A 13,846-nucleotide genomic window follows, 5' to 3' on the forward strand; every position below is an offset into this window, starting at 1 on the left:
AAAGCACCAGCTCCTGTCCTCGTTTCTTCTCACGCGCGTGTGCGGCTCGTCCCACCGAGGACCGCGCCCGTCCGTTGTTTTTCTAGGGGCGAGGCGAGCCCGGATCTTGGGCGAATATTCGCTCGTGGGACGTCCTCGCCCCGGTTGCCTCTAAACCAAACGGCGCTCGTCCCGGTTCCATCCCGTCCCGTCCCTCCTCATCTTCTCATCCAAACGCTACCGAAGAGTGGGAGGGAGAGCAGAGAGGAGTGGCTGGCCGACCACTCGAGTAGGGCAGGGGCAACCAGGCTAGAGCGGTGTGTGTTGGGTGTTAACGTACCTCGGTCCCAAAAAGAATGCAACCCTCGCATTCCGAGGAGTCAAAGATTCTTAATTTTGACTAAATATAAATAAAAAAGTATTAATGTTTATAATGTCTAATAAGTATTATTAGATTAGTCATGAAATATATTTTCATAATAAACTTAATCGGTGATCCAACTATAGATAACATCTTCTGTAAACTTGGTCAAACATAGAGATTCTTTGACTTCTCGGGAATCGAGATTTGCATTTTTTTCTAAGATAGAGGGAGTAGATTGTAATGGATGGCATCCGAATACAAATAGAACCCAAAACGAGTACAGACAGACCCAAGAGGAACCACGGACCCAGTACCACACAAGCCAGGCGCACGAATCTTGAAGCCATCCAACTGACAAAAGCGTTGCCTGAAGGAAGCCCAGATTTCAGGCATCTGCTCTACAGGAAAAGTGATAATCTATACTATACTACTATGGTTTCTCTTCGAAGCTAGATAGATTGTTTTTTCTAAAAAAAATAATTAAAGCTAGGCAGTTCATATGATCATTCATCACCATTAGCTTAGGCCGATCCAATCAAAAGAGTATTTTTGTATTGTTGCATAGCATAGGAGAGAATTGCTCTATGCCAAAGTGTGTCATTATGAAATGAGCCAATGAACCAAGCACGCTTTGTTCTACTAGTATATGTAATTTTCAGGAGCTCGGCTTATATAGTATTATATGTATGTGGCAGTCGTAATAAGAACAGGTGCTGATTATTAGAGGGTATTTAGACCAGATCTTAACAGTTGACATGATTTTCAGGAGCTCGACACGCTTTGTTCTACTCTGCAGACTGAAGGCAGCAACTGGAGAAGAAAAAAAAAAGCCAAATGCGCACGGTTTTGGTGTACCATCTGTGAGCCGTACGTGCAGAGCCAAGGCAAGGCTGGCATGCACGCACCTAGGCTAGTAAATTCCATGTCTCTGCCGTGCATGATCTTGCCTAGACTTGTTCAATGGGATTTGTAGATTGTACAACGCTGGCTGTGGATGTGATCGTTTATCCGGGTCCGGGACAAGCCCAAGCCTCTGCATAACTGCATTACTAGGAGACACTAGGAAAAAGGAAGAAAACAGAGAGATACAATACAAAACCACTCGAGCGAACAGCCGTTTGCGGATGAACGGCTTTGAGATTCATGCCGCAATGGGCTGCTCCAGCTCCACTACGGTGGCTGGCATTACAAAGCTGCAGCTATGCTTAGCGTCTCTATCCCATATGCCTTAAAGCCCTGCATTTCGATGACACAGACAGTATAAACGATCGCTCGTACAAGTGAGAGGGGTTAAAAAAACGCATCGTACTGACGGTACCTAGATCCTGGCAGCATGGACCATTTTTTTTTTTGTCAATAATTGTAGGTGTTTCGAGTTACTATCGACGAGTAAATTTTTAATATTGTGTGTCATGCTTGGATGATGTGCTTAGAGGATACGATGTTTATACTTGTTCGGGCAGAAGTCTCTACGTCCAGTTCGTTGCTGCTGCTCGTGTTACTAGCACTGCAAGTTTGTAATAGGGGTACAAACGGACGAGATAGGAAAATGATCACAAGTCTCTGGTGGAAAAGAGTGAACGGGTGCTGAGAGCTCCATCGCCGCTCAGCCGTGTGTTCGTGTCGTGTTCTTATGTGTTTATCTCGTGTTCTGATTGGTTTGGAGTGATTCGATCGGTCCTCGATGGGTCCATCCTCTCAATTGGACGCCCTGCTTTTTCTTTAATAGGCCAAGGAAAAGCACATGTTACAGCGGAGGAAAAGAGAAGAATGAGAGGGAGAAGAAGTCCTTCAGGATCGCCGGATCCTTCTTCTCCTTTATGTGGGTCCCGCCGACCCTGTAGATGTCAACAGAGGCAGCTCCACATTGTGGCCCTGTCCGTCACTGGCGCCACGCGCAGGCGTCGTTTGCCGGTCATGGCGTTCCATTCCGACCCGGCAGACGTCGTGGTGAACTGACACGCCTGTCAGCATTCGTACGATAGTTAGGCAGAATAGCACTGGCATGCCTGATGCCGTTCTTGATGTGAACCCTCAGGTATGGCCCGTCACGGTCACGGGTTACATCGGGGCGTGCCAATCTCTTCCTTGGTGTCAGAGTTTTGACCCAGACCCATACGCCTGGACCTGGTGTGGCTGGCGGTGGTATGGGACCCCGTCCGTCGAGGCGGAGCCCGCGGCCTCAGGGTCGGGCGAGGTGGAGCCCTCCCTTGGAGGTCGGGCGAAGCAGAGCCCGCGGCCTTGGGGTCGCGCGAGGCGGAGCCCGCGGCCTTGAGGTCGCGCGAGGCGGAGCCCGTGGCCTTGGGGTCGAGCGAGGCGGAGCCTGCCTCCAGAGGTCGGGTGAGGCGGAGCCCTCCCCCAGAGGTTGGGCGAAGCGCCCTCCACGTCCTCGGGGTCAGGCGAGGCGAAGTCCGCGTATCTAGGGGTCGGTTGGAACTTGGAACTGTAGTCGCGCTCTTGACTGCTCGGATGGATCGATGTTGATAATCATTAGTTTTTACTCTTCGGGTACCCTAGTATTGGTCCCGGGTGCCGAACAATACCTTAATCTGAATCTCAACCATGCCCACTCGTGCGTGGACATGCAACGCTGTACGCAGTATTACACACGTACAGTTGCGCTACTTGCTTGCTGGTGGTGGCGCGGGGTGCGTAACTCACGCCGCCCAATACCTCGTGACAGTCACGGAATGTCCCAGTGGCGAGTGCACGGCAAAGGCGAAGAGGGAGCAGTGGCCGGCGGCGCAGCGCCAAACCGCATAATGGCCATGCGGCGAGGCAGTTTTTCTTATGATTTCCATCCCGCCCGCAGAGAGATACGTACATACGGAGTACACGGCTTATGATTGCCGCATCTCACAGCCGCTTGCCTACGAAGCTTCAAAGCCAAACTAACCGCAGCGGCAAAGATGCATACATGACACATCATCCTTAATCTATAACTCTATATCTATATCTGTTACTACTTAAAAAACAAGTAGAGCTTTCGTCCAAAAAAATTTGGTGTGCGTGCCTCCAAGCATGTCGCCGTATCTGTATCGGCGTCTTCCTCCGTTCCGAGAAAATTCCTAGTATCGGTGTCTGCCTAAGAAAAGGGCAGGTTCAGGCAGGCTGTGCTCTCTCTGTTGGAGGCCTAACAGAAGAGAGAAGAGGGCTCCTGTGTGGGCCTGGAACCGATCTGGGCCGCTCCCTTCCTGCTGCAGTTGGGCCGCGAGCGCCTGGATGGGCTTGGGCTGATGATAGGCCTGGTTTGCCTCTTAGCTGCAGGAAAAAGAAAAGGGAGGGGGCAGCGGCCAGCTGCTCGACGACAAGGCTCGGGCGAGCTGTGCAAGAGCAAGGTGCCCCGGAGATCTCGTGGGTGCGGCGCCCGTGGCGACAAGGCGGTAATCCTGTGCCATGCACGTGTGGCGTCGGCATGAGGAACGTGGCACTGGGTGGTCGACGGTGGTGAGCCGGTGCCCGGGCTGAAGCACGGCTGCGCGGCAAAAATCATGGCCGTATAAAGAAAAAAAGTATAAAATGGTACTATAGACATTTTACTGTTGTCAACAGTCAGGTGAAGCTATTTATGGAACGTTTTTTCTAAAAAAAAAACTTTATCTATACCAGTAAAGCTGCTCCACCATCCGAAGAAAAAAAAAACTACTCCACCAATGAAGCGGGTGGTACCAAACGCACTTATAAAAGTTCGTGTTTGTTCCCGTTCTTGCTTACGAGACAACATGCACAACAACTGCGCACAAATTTTAAGGGCTCGTTGAACTATGATTAGTGTACAAACCTAGAATGTAAAATTTTTTATTGGCCATTGAAGAAAATTTTGATTCCGTGCGGGAATATATCTAGTATATCTATATATACGGTATATATACCTATAGGGAGAGTATACTCTTATTTTGTAGCCAGACCATTTAGGATGCGTTTAGTTCGGGAAATGAATTTTTTTTATATCACATCGGATGTTTCGGGGATATTGGAAGGGGTTTTCGGATACTAATAAAAAAAACTAATTACATAGCTCGCCTGGAAACTGCGAGACGAATCTATTAAGCCTAATTAATCCATCATTAGCGCATGTTGGTTACTGTAGCACTTATTTCTAATCATGGTCTAATTAGGTTTAAAACATTCGTCTCGCGATTTTCAACTAAACTGTGCAATTAGTTTTTTTTCGTCTATATTTAATACTCCATACATATACCGCAAAATTCGATGTGACACCTTAACTGAAAATTTTTAGAAAGCCTTACATTGCACCACCGACCGCACCAGGCCTCCCCACCGAACCAGCGTCCAGGGCACCAGGCTGGTACGGATGCAAGCCGAGCCACTGCGACCCGGATGCCAGGCATTAATGATAACAAACCATAATTACTGAGACTAATTACCGCACGGTAATTTTGGAAGTCAATTACCGCACGGTAATTTTGGAAGCTAGGTAGTGGACTGAGTGGTTACTTTTTTTTGTGCGAATTGGACTGAGTGGTTACTGTGTACATGCAAGCTAGTGTCATCCTCTGTTTCCAAATAAATCAATTCCTAAAATCCGTGCCAGTTAAACTTTCTTATGTTTGACTAGCTTTATACAAAAGAGTAACAACATCTATGACATAAAATAAGCATATTATGAAAATATATTCTAAAGTATATCTAATGATACTAATTTGATACCATAAATCTTGACGTTCATTTCTAGAAATTTGGTAAAAATTTAAAAGTTTGACTTAAGACAACTCTATGAATCTATTTATTCAGAAACAGAGGGAGCAAAATATTTACGAGAATTTCGTTGGCTTGAGATGGTAACAACGATAGAGTTACCATAATTTGGCTTCATAGTGTTCCGAGAACCAAATAGTTACGAGAATTAATGGAGATGGGCAGTAGAGTTACTACAACAATTCCCCACGCGTTATAGTGGGATTTAGAGATGAAATTATAATGTGAAGGATAAATACTAAAGAGGTAGATTATTCTGTCAAACTTTTTCTACATATATGAACTTAAAAGTCTGCCTACAAACACACATTCGTGAAAAAAATACCATGTGCTCTTACACTTTTCCTTAGTTCTTAGGCATGTGCCAGACTCAAACATGGATCTTTCTATATCTAAACTTTTGGTACATATGATCAGACTGAAACTAAAAAAAATCTTAGAGAAGTGTTGTAAAAACTATTGCAATATTTTTTAGTTGCTTGTGCTACCTCCTACAGTACCTATACCAGAGAAAAAAGATGATGAAACTGACATATTGGTACCACGGATCGAGCAGGAAGCTAGCTTAGGTGATTAGGACTTCAAAAAGAGAAGGGAAAAAAATGGAAACCAGGCATGCATAGCGTGCACTGGTGTTAACATACAAAATTTTAACATACAGAAAGAGGGAGTTCAACAGTCTTACCCCCAGCCACTTCATTTGCTTGGATCCGAACTTGAATTGATGGTTGGGCTGGTATGGCCTGAGTTGCAACGAAAAGGTACTTAATGGATTAATTAATCCAACATGACAAAAGATGTTTGTCAGGTGTCAATTGTAGGGGTCTCGGTGGAAACTAATGTGAGGAAAGGAGATGGAGAGACAACTGATGATGTGGAACGTTGTGGTGCAAGATAAAACATGTAGTGGGGTTTTGCTTTATAAGAGATATATAGATAGATTAGGCTGCAAAGCCATTTCCCAGGAATGGTTACGATAATCCAGGAGTTGCGGCCAGTTACTACAATTCGTCTTAGTTCAAACTGAAACAATTTCACTTTGATCATATTGGCTCGAGTTCCAAATGACAAGTATTAGATACAGTGCACAAAATACAACATGCCATCCCCATAGTGCCATCTCAGAAGGTAACTGAACATTTTGCTTTTCTTGCACATTCTATCCGGCACTACTCAAACACATGCAACCTCAATCGGTCATGCCTGTTTGCTCCTCTATAAATAAGCAGCTTCTACTGGGAAGTCTAATTGCCTGAAATCATAAAACATATGAACAATCTTAAATAATATGATTCTTAACGTGAACATGTATGGATAAGCTGGCTCAAGATTGATCTTTTTTTATTTACGTGAACAAAAAATATGTTAAGATAACACAAAATGGAGCCTGAGCATAATCATAATAGGGACAAGATCAACCGACCATGCCAAAGGCTGCTCTCTAAACTAAAAAACATGAACGCTGCCTGCTAATTTCTCCTAAAGTTTCATCACCCGAAATCATGCATATGAAACAACAGCACAACAGTAGTAATTTTTTTTGAAGGGACGACAAAATCTTTTGCCACAATTTTTATTATACAAAGAAAAAAAACAATGGTTGGCCTAGTTTTTTGAGTGAAAAAATTGTAAAAAATCACACAACTGAGAAAAGTATGCCACTCGATGACCTACTTCCTGATGGCCGTAAGCTGTTTGGAGGCGACGATTGCCTCGGCGTGTTCGCAACACTCGACCTCACACTCTTAGGCACGCTGGAAGTAGGTGCCGATGGTGATGACCCCGCATGGACCCGACATTTTCAACTTTAGATAGGTGTAGATGGGGACGACCATGAACTTCGTGTAGCATGGACGTCCCATGATGGCGTGGTAAGTTCCAGGGAACCCGACCACCTCGAAGGTAAGGGTCTCCATCCTATAATTGGTCAGATCCTCGAAGGTGACAGACAGATTGATCTATGCAAGTGACATGGCCTATTTTCCTGGCATGATGCCATGGAAAGGTGCCCCGGTCGGCCGAATGCGCGCTCAGTCGATGCCCATGGTGTCGAGCATTTCAGTATACATGATGTTGAGGCCACTGCCTCTATCCATCAGCACCTTGGTGAGCCGCTTCGTGCCAATGATTGGGTCGACCACGAGCAGATATCTTCCTGGTTGTGGGATGCATTCTAGGTGGTCGGTCCGATCAAAGGTTATGGCGGACTCCAACCATCGAAGGAAGGTAGGCGCGGCCGGCTCGGTCGTGTAGACCTTGTGGCGCATAAGCGTCTGGCGGCGCTTGGAGTCGTAGGCCACTGACCCTAGCATCATCTGCGGCCAGCTTGGGGTCCCCCTATACTCCCCCTTGTTGGTGCCTCCGAACAAGAACCACCTCATGAGGCCACAGTCCTTGTATAGATGCTTGGTGGGAAAGGCATGATTCAAGCATGGCCCTTTGAACAGCTTCTCAAAGTGGTTCAGGGTGCCCTCGACGAGCTTTCGACCCCCCCTTGCGGTCGGCAGTGGCCACGAGCGAGCCCTTGCGCTGCTGCTTGTTCTTCTTCTCGCTAGGATGGTTGGAGGCGCCTTCGCCGGCTTCCTCATCCCACTTTGCCTTGCCTTTGAGGCGGTCAAAAATTGCGCCGACTGTCTCCTCACCCGAGGCATGGCTATTGGCGATGTCGAGGAGCTCCTTAGTGGTTCATGGGCCCTTACGTCCTAGCTTGTGAACTAGGGACTCATAGGTGGTCCTGGATAGGAAGGCTCCTATGACGTCGGCGTCGGCGACGTTGGGCAGCTCATTGCACTACTGAGAGAAGCGCTGGATGTACCCACAAAGGGTTTCCCCGGACTTCTGTCGATAGTTTTTTACATTCCATGGGTTCCCAGGACACACATATGTGCCCTTGAAGTTTCCCACGAAGATCTCTTTTAGGTCCGCCCAACTTTGGACTCTGTTGGGCGGAAGGTGTTCCAACCACGTTCGCGCCGAATCGGCCAGAAACAATGAAAGGTTGCGGGTAATAAAATCGTCATTATCCGCCCCACCGGCTTGGTAAGCAAGACGATAATCCTCGAGCCACAGTCCGAGGTTCGTTTCCCTGGAGTATTTTGGGATGTTGGTCGGCGGTCGATACCACGGTGGGAAGGCGACACTGAGGATGTGTCGACTAAAGGCCTGAGGTCTCGGCAAATCAGGGCTCAGGCTTTGGTCCTCGCTGCTGTCGTAGCGTCTGCCATGACAAGGGTGGTAGCCACGGCAAGCCTCCTCCCTCACATCGTCGTGGGCACGCCTACAGGCATCGAGGGTGTCATGGTTGCGGCTGAGACGCTCATGCACCGGGACCATGGCACGCGGCTTGCCTCCTTGCCGCACCTAGTGGATAGACACATCCTTGTTGGGTTGCTCTAAGGGTGCACATTGGCTAGTGTCGAGCTCACATCATCAAGACAGCGAGCTCTCGGTCTACTGCACCACCGCACGCTCGAGTAGCGTGCGAATCTCGTGATGGGCCTGACGATCCTCGGGTGTCATAGGCCCTGAAAGCCTCAAGAGCAAGGCCACTACAACATCGATGTTCTGGCTTGCCCAGGTGAAGTGTGGGAGGGCTTCATCATCCTCGATGATCCTCTAGTTCATGTCATGGGCCATGGCGTGTGCACACCCACCGTCTCCATGGCGCTCGATCTCTTGCTCGAGCTCCGCGCGTTCCTGCTCAAGCTGGAGTCATGCATCCTCAAGCTCTTGGTGCTGGGCCTTTGCTGCTCCACCCGCAGGTGAGGTGGGGCCCCTGCATCCCCCTCGACCTCGTCGTCGAGGTCATTTGTTGGGGTAGCCTCTCCCTCACGGATTCTTTCGATGTGTCCCTTGGGAGTACCCACCATGAAACATTCACGCAAGGGGTGATGGCTCTCCTGCTAGAGTCAGAGTTGGAGGGTGACTCTATTTCCCCTACGAGGAGGTCGTGGAAATTAAAGACTACGTGACATATTCGGTCATCCCCATGAACTCATCGTTCATAGGGGATGGAGGCATGCATTGCATCACAAGATGACCAATGGTCTCTGCGACGTTGTGGAGACAAGACGGGAGTGTTGTCGGGGCACTCCAGATGAGGTATTCCGAGGAGAGCGGCTCTCCTCCTACAAGCTACATCATGACATTAGTGAACGAGATGGTGAGGTGGTGTAGATCCTCTCGGGACGGTCGAGGTCCTAGGATGGTGCTGAGCTGGCGCTCTAACCTCTCGTAGTCAAAGCCGAGGAGCTAGTCGCTCCTAGGGGCACAGGCCTTCGGTGCATGCAGCTATAGCTCCTAAAGCACCTCGGTGATCATGTCGAGGCTGGCAGAGAGGAGAGGTTGGACGCTGGCGAGAGCCTACGCCAACCCTCCCTCTGTTGTGACGATGAAGTCCAGGTTCCTAAAGCGCACGTGCATGCCTAGGACCTAGCTGACACTATGACTAGCCATCCGAGGCCTAGTGTGGATGACAAGATGTGCAAAAGGCCCCTACCTAGCACGCCAATTGTCGGTGATTTGAGTTACCACCGATGAGTAAATTTCTAGTATTACGCATCTGGCTCGGATGGTGTGCTTAGAGGACATGTGGTTTATACTGGTTTAGGCAGAAAGTCCCTACGTCTAGTTCGTCACTGCTACTCATGTTACTAGCACTAAAAGTTTATAGTAGGGGTTACAAATGGGCGAGAGAGGGGAAGGATCCCAGGTCTCTAGTGAAAGGAGTGAACGGGTGCTAAGAGCTTGAGCGCTGCTCAGCCATGTGTTCGTGTTGTGCTTTTGTGCTGATCTAGATCAATTTGGTTCCCAAGGGTCGATCGGTCGATCCCTTTCATGGGACACCCTGCTTTCCCTTTTATAGGCTAAGGGAAAGCACGGGTTATAGTGGAGGAAAAGAGAAGAACGAGAGAGAGAGAAGAAGGCCTTTAGGATAGCTGGGTCCTTCTTCTCCTTCATGCGGTTCCCATCGATCCTATAGATGTCAATAGGGATAGCTCCATGTGGTGGCCTAGTCTATCACTAGCGCCATGCACATGCGTTGTCTGTTGGTCAAGGTGTTCCATCTCACTTTGGTGGATGTCGTGGTGAACTAACACACCCGCCATCGTTCGTACGATAGTTAGGCAGAACAGCACCGGCACGTTCGATGTTGTTCTTGATGTGAACCCTCAGGTATGGCCCGTCATGGCCATGGGTTACATCAAGGTATGCCAGTCCCTTCCCTAGTGTTAGAGTTTTGACTTAGGCCCATATGCTTGGACCTAGAGTGGTCGGTGGTGGTATGGGTATCCATCGGACGAGACAGAGCCTGCACCCAAGGGGTCGGGTGAGACAAAGCCCATACCCCAGAGGTCGGGCGAGATGAAGACTGTGGCCTTAGGGTCAGGTGAGGCAGAGCCCGCCCCCTAGAGGTCGAACGAGATGGAGCCCGTGGCCTCAGGGTTGGGCGAGGTGGAGCCTATGGCCTCGAGGTCGGGCAAGGCAGAGCCCACACACCTAGGGGTCGGTTGGAGCTGTAGTCGCGCTCTTGACTGCTCGGATGAATCAATGTTGATGACCATTAGCTCCTCTTCTTCAGGTACCCTAGTATTGGTCCTCGACAATGATAGACATGGCTATGATAGAACCATCCAATTTATACAAGATCAAGTATGGCTATCCCCGCTAAACACGTTGACACGCACATACTTTCACTTATATAAATCCGGTAGTCCATCGAGTGTCACGAAGGACCTCGGTAAATCAACTTCACAACCAAGATCGCATGATTAAGCAAATATACATCATATACATGGAGTTGTAGTAAAAATAGTATTACAAAGAGTTCCCAAATTGTAATACAAATTTGGGTTTCAAAACCGATTAGTGAAAATAACATAGCTTTCAAATGATTACAATAATATAAGAAATACATTGCTAGCATAAGTGACATCCTCTGATAAAAGCATATAGATTAGAACACTATATAGAGTCGCCAAGCCCACCAGTGGGTAACCACCATCTTCAATAGGCTGAGAACCTCACCTGCAACATGGTGGGATAAACCCTGAGTACTGGAATGTACTCCGCTAAACTTACCCGATAGAAGAGAAACAAAAAGACTCACAAGGATATGCAAGGCTTATTTAGTGGAGCTGGTTGGATAGCATAACTTTGCAAAAGAGCATTACTATCATGAGTCCTTACTTTCAATATTTTAGTCAATATTTTAGCATCAAGTTCGATGAAGCTATTATAGCTAGATTTGCACTTGCTCTATAGCAATCACTTGATTAGTAGCATCACATTAGTAACCATATCTGGTTTATCATATAACTATCATAACCATCATGTTTCATCAAGTATTACTATAATGCAGCTGCTTAGTCAAGTTCTCACTATCCGGGAGAGACGACGACTTGAATCAATTTCAACCAGCTAGGAATTTATTCCTAACACAAACCCATACTTCCCCCGTCGAGGTCGCATCGGGTCACCTTTGGTACAACTCAAGTACAGTCATGGGTTCGATTAGTGCCACACCCTTAGGGATACAATGGTAGCCTAGTTGTTCAAGCCATGCCTGGCCACAGTCGATGCCAGGTCACTCAGGTCATGCTTGACCATGGTCTATTGATCTGCTCCCCACACATCCTTACTTCCTCCAGTGTGCGCACTTCCACTTAACGGGTCCCGGCCTGAGTTGAGCTACTCGGTTTCATGGTCAGAATGACTTATCCAACCAGCTAAGTGCTAGGCATGCATTCAACATGACATGAGGACTTACAACGGACCGGTTCTTAATCGACACAGACGAAAGCACTATAAGTCAAACACCACCAACATATAAGATTCCGCCCGGCCTCCATTTACATTGTCACATGGTTCTTTTCCACGATAGCAAATATAGCCAACTGTGATCAGAGATTCACCTATATCTCGCAGGTGATAGGAGATCATCCGACTTCTACCAGTCTAAGCATGGCTAAGCATAGAACGTTATACTTATAAGGGTTCAGTTAGTTATATATAGTGGACAAGGCAGAAACTATGCACCAAAGGTTTCATCCAACTCCTATCACCTAATGCATCATACAAAAGTTATACTCATGTGCATTTATAAAAAGAGAGGGTAGGAGACTTAGAATGCTCTAGGGCTTGCCTAGGATTCGACACTAGGTTAGTGTTTGTTAGATGACACTCGCTTGACGAGCATTTCCCATCCTAGCACTTGCTTAATCTTTCCATCTTTGGGATAGGTCCACCAAACACCATCTTCAGGTTTAGCCCCAACATCATGTCCTTTAGTTCCTCACGTGGTTCATCTAGCATACCTAAATGAGATGCAAGATGCAAGTGCATGAATGTGAAGAATGGCAAGAACAGAAGCATCACATAAAAGCATTCAAGACAAGCACAAGATTACACCACATGATATGAGCACCTAAAGAGCAAGTTATTTACATTAAATTTAACATAGAGATGGCAAACATATCAAGCATGGCATGCTAGTTAACACAAGTTCAGTTACATCAAGCATTTATCAATCAAGAGCGAACTAACATGTTTAGCCAAAACAAGAGCAAGCTAAGGTAATCAAGTTAGCACATGCACAGAGTCTGGACAGCAGCACAACAATCACTTGTTTTAACCGTAACTAGAGTGATACGCATTAAACAAAGGTGATCCTAGACTTTATGGAAAGATTAGAAAATTATCTACAACTTTGTTATTTACACCTAGAGCTGATTCATTAGCTAACAAGGTTGAAAAACATTAATAAGCAAATCTGCTCAAACTAGGATAGAAAACTGATATGAACTTCAGAAATGCATAATGGGAGTTCTAAGCATCCAACAAACATTATTCTTAACTTTATAGAAATCTTATAAAATTATTTATAACTTTATTATTATCATCTTAAGATGATTCTATAACTAACAAAGTCAAACAACACAAGAAAGGCATCTCTATCCAGATTTGGATAGATTCTAATATTAAACAATTTGAAAAGCTTATGAAAAACACTACAACTCTCCTATTATCACCAAGACATGAATCTATGTTTAAACAAGTCAAACAATACAATCATTCAGATCTGTTCAGAGGACATGCAGAACATGATAGAGCATTTGTTAATTTCATAACTCCCAAGCTATTAGGCCTATGGTCATGAAAATTTAACACAAGCTATATCATGAAGTTATCTACAACTTTGGTACTCACCACATTCATAGAAAACACTATTTTCATTATTAAACTAATTTCACAACCAAAATTGTAAATGCAGCCATTTCATAATATAACAATTTGATGTTTCACTTGTTTTGCTAACAAAGAGCATACACGCATGAGCCATTAAAAGAACTTCAACCAATACTAATATACTTAGTAACACATTATTGAAACATCAAGCACTCGAAACATCACCAATTACATTTTCAAGCTTCATCTACATTTATGCTTCTATTACCCCTTTCTCCTAATAATCCTATAGATATATTTTAGTGATATATGAGAACAACTAGTTTGGGGATGAGATTTTTATGAGTGGTAGATGTTATCAAAACATGGCCACTGTACAAATTTCACATGCTCAAATTTTATAATTTAATTACTATGAAAAAGACAAATTGCTATTGTAAGAAAACATGTGAGACCAAGATAAATCTAAAGGTCATCATTTTCTATAAACACATGGCCATATTATATGTTATTATGGTAGCATGACATTATACCAAGGTAGAGGAACAACATTTTCTATTTTTACACCTTTATAATAATTATAACTGATTTAAAACC

This window comes from Miscanthus floridulus, chromosome 8 (assembly GCF_019320115.1).
Source record: "Miscanthus floridulus cultivar M001 chromosome 8, ASM1932011v1, whole genome shotgun sequence".
In the NCBI taxonomy this organism is placed as follows: Eukaryota; Viridiplantae; Streptophyta; class Magnoliopsida; order Poales; family Poaceae; genus Miscanthus; species Miscanthus floridulus.